The sequence below is a fragment of the Anas platyrhynchos genome, chromosome 4 (assembly GCF_047663525.1).
Source record: "Anas platyrhynchos isolate ZD024472 breed Pekin duck chromosome 4, IASCAAS_PekinDuck_T2T, whole genome shotgun sequence".
Classification (NCBI taxonomy): Eukaryota; Metazoa; Chordata; class Aves; order Anseriformes; family Anatidae; genus Anas; species Anas platyrhynchos.
Genome location: NC_092590.1, coordinates 47556584 through 47560121, shown reverse-complemented (window position 1 = coordinate 47560121; position 3538 = coordinate 47556584).

Here is a 3538-nt window from a genome sequence, read left to right as displayed (position 1 = left end):
ACATATAATTTATTCCTCAGCTTTCCAATTAAACAGAAATACTAATGCAGGCTATATAACTTTTTTTTTTTTTTTTCTTTTCATCTAAAACAAGAAATGTTATGATAAAAAAAAAAAGGAAGTAAACAGGTTTGTGCAAATATGCACATAATATTCCAAGTGCATAACAAATACCACAACCATTACGGGTAGAAAAACATACTGCTTTCATTTTACTGGAAATAAAAGATATAACACTACAGTGAACAGATTTTAACTGATTTAAGTAAGTATTAACAAATTAGTATTTGGTATGTTTTTAAATAAAATGATGTTAACTGTAGTTCTTAAGAAGTCCAAATAACTTCTTTCTTACAGTTCTGTTTGGCCCAAACCATCAACTAAATTCAGTACAAAATCATTTCAGATGGAAATTGTATTTCCTGTGAACAAACTATTCATCCAAAACACCTGGTGCAGCATTTGCAATACTTCCCGACTTGACAGACATTGTGAGACAAATTTCAGCAATGCTTTTAAGAGGCACAGGATTTTTAAATCACCATAAGAGTAAAATTAAGCCTGAATATTGCGAGCCAGCTATTCTTTCAAAAGCAAATTGAGATTAAAATATTCGACGGAGTTTGTGCAAAGAACAGCCTGAACTTTGCCAGTTCAGAGCTGGCTGTACTCATTAATGCAGGAATGCCCTCAGGCTGCTTTGTGCAGCAGGTATAACTTAGAACTGGATTTCTCTGGAGTTCTGAGGGACACGTGGACAGTCATCTTCAACATAAACACACACACTGAAAAAAAAAAAAAAGACAAGAATAAAAACAAAAAAGCTTCAAATCCCTTTCCCATTCTCAAAAGGACGGTACCCTTTTTCAAGAAAATACATCCAATTCCTCTGAAGCAGAAGACGGAAAAGAATGGAGAAGGGCTTAAAGGGACAGCGTAAGGAGCAAGGAGATCTCACATGGCACACAGAGCAGCAGGTTAGCAATTCCCACAGGAGGAAGGCTTGCAGTCATGCAGTAATCTAGGGAGTATCACTCCACTTCCTTTTCCATTGTGAAGTTCCCCTGTTGAGCCAAGTTACTCAAGCTAGGCAAAATATTAACTTTAAACAGTAGTTACTGTAGTCATTACACTCAAGATTACTGAACGATGACTACACAAGATAACTACAAATGACTATAAACAAACATTTGAGACATGACAGACTCTTCCTAGGCCGACCTATTGTACGTCAAGAACCCAAACAAGGCTTAATCCTGGCACTTAAATTCTAGCAATATGTCATTCCTCAAGTTCTTAATGAGAACATTTTGACTATTTGCTGGCAAGGAAAAAAGTAAGAACATGCTGTTCAAATAGGAAGAAGAGCAAGCTGACCAGCTACATCAAGCGTTACTGAACTATAATGGAATGTACTTAATTTCTGGCAGGATTTTGTGTGATACAAATACATTTCATTAATGCACAGTTGCTGAAGAGAAAGTGATACTACACAGAACTCAAAATAAAAACAAAGAAGTCTCCATATATTTCATTTCATGGTTTTATCATTCACATGGCTACAGCTTACAAAATAGGCACAGGAACAGACAATGGGGAATTCAGAAGCCATCAGTGGGAAGGAAGCAGTGAAGCAGCTCTGCAGCACTACGGTTCTCTAAGATGGACACAGGAGCATTGCTCTTCTAACAGGCAAGGAAAGCCACTAGCAGCACACTCTGTTCAACACAGCGCTCATATCCATCACCTTTAACACAGTGAAGAAATCTAACAGTTCTCTCCACCTCCTCTGTCAGTCTGGTTTAGACTACGGTTACTTCCAGCTAATACATGGGACACTTCAGACCTGAGCATGCTCTAACTCCAGCGTGATGAAACACAGGACAAAACAAATTCCATGCTCTTATGTGTGTTCCTTGCACATTACAGTTCATTGTATCATGTAATGAGGATATTTTCTCTCAGCTTGCAAGGCTTTAGAGGCTTGAGCAGTTAAAAACAAAACAACAAAACAACAAAAACAAAAAAACACTTTAACTTCTAATTCATGCTCTGTTGGTGTTATTTTCTTAACAAAACATGTTTTTTTTTTTTTTTTACTTTTTTTTTTTTTCTTTTTTAAACAAGCCTCCTTTCCTTCTTTCCTTCCACATTTACTGCAACCAGTATATTCAAAGACTGTCAGGTCTTTTAGCCACACGATGTGGCTAAACTAAACAACCCAAGTTCCTTTAGACTATTGTTCACTTCTCTAATAGGCCTTTTTTTTTTTTTCTTACAATTCTCCTAAGTCCAATTAAATTATTGTGCACTTCAAATCTGTGCACAGTTTTAGAGCTAAAGTTTCACCAGTCACATGTACCACACGTGGCATTAGTACCTCCTTATCTGTACAAGAAATACAGGGCTGAATTTACCTATGACTGAGTTCATCTTTTCCACAGGAACATCAAATCAGTGGTGCATAGCCACCCTCTCAGTGGTTTACATATCATGCTTTCAAATTCCATCTTCCATTTGACAAGCTCTAAGTTTATATCAGAGAGCCTTTGCTATTACTCCCTGAGCATATGACCTTGTGCTTTGAGTAACTGTTTTTTATCCCATTGTATTTCTCTACTCCTCAAGGTCATCCAATTATTCTGGTAGTACACCACCCCACAGGGAATGTTTCCCAAGTTTGATGTCAACAAATTTCATTAGCAAGTTCTATTCTTTGTGCCAAGACCACTCATGAAAATATTAAACAACACCAGTTTCAATATCAATCTTTTGACAGAGCTCTAACAACTCCTCCCTGCCATTCAGTGTAACACACCACCTTTCCTTTCAGGCATTTCTTTGCCCATCTGACAACTCATTTATTATTTCCCCTCTTCTTCAGTTTAACAAGTTCATTCATCTCAAAAAGCAGTTATTGCATTACAGAAAGAAAGCAGGCATGATACATCTAGAGAAAAGACGTTTTCACCTATTTACTTGTGTGTCCTTAGCCTTTTTCTTTAATCCTCCAAAATCTGTTGTTTTTTTTTTTTTGTTTGTTTGTTTTTAAAAAAATCTTTACAAGCAGAAGATAAAAAATGTCTGTCCTCTATAAAGAAGTTATGTAGATAGCGTCCTGTCTACGTAATGCCCATGTTACAGAAAACTATTTGCAGTCAAGATGTTCATTTCAGCACTGAGCCTCACACAGAAAACCCTTCCCCTTGACTCGAGGACCTAGTAGTTCCTATGCCTCCTTCAGTCGCCCAGAAAGGAGTAGTGACATGCTGTTACACCAGAATCAATAAGCAAGGGCTACAAGTCTTTCAGGAGAAGTTAGTATTGGCCTGGCTTTTAATTTATCTGACAACACTCCCAGAACAGCAGAACATAGTACTGGACAGTTCCTAGCTCTGGGAAGGGAAGTAAGAATGGATGTCTCAGCACAGTACTAACAGTACAAACTCACCATACGTTTCAAATACCACGATTTCTTTTTTTGTTCAAACTAAAGTAATATACGCTCAGTTTACACCTGGTAAGTAACTTAGTGGTT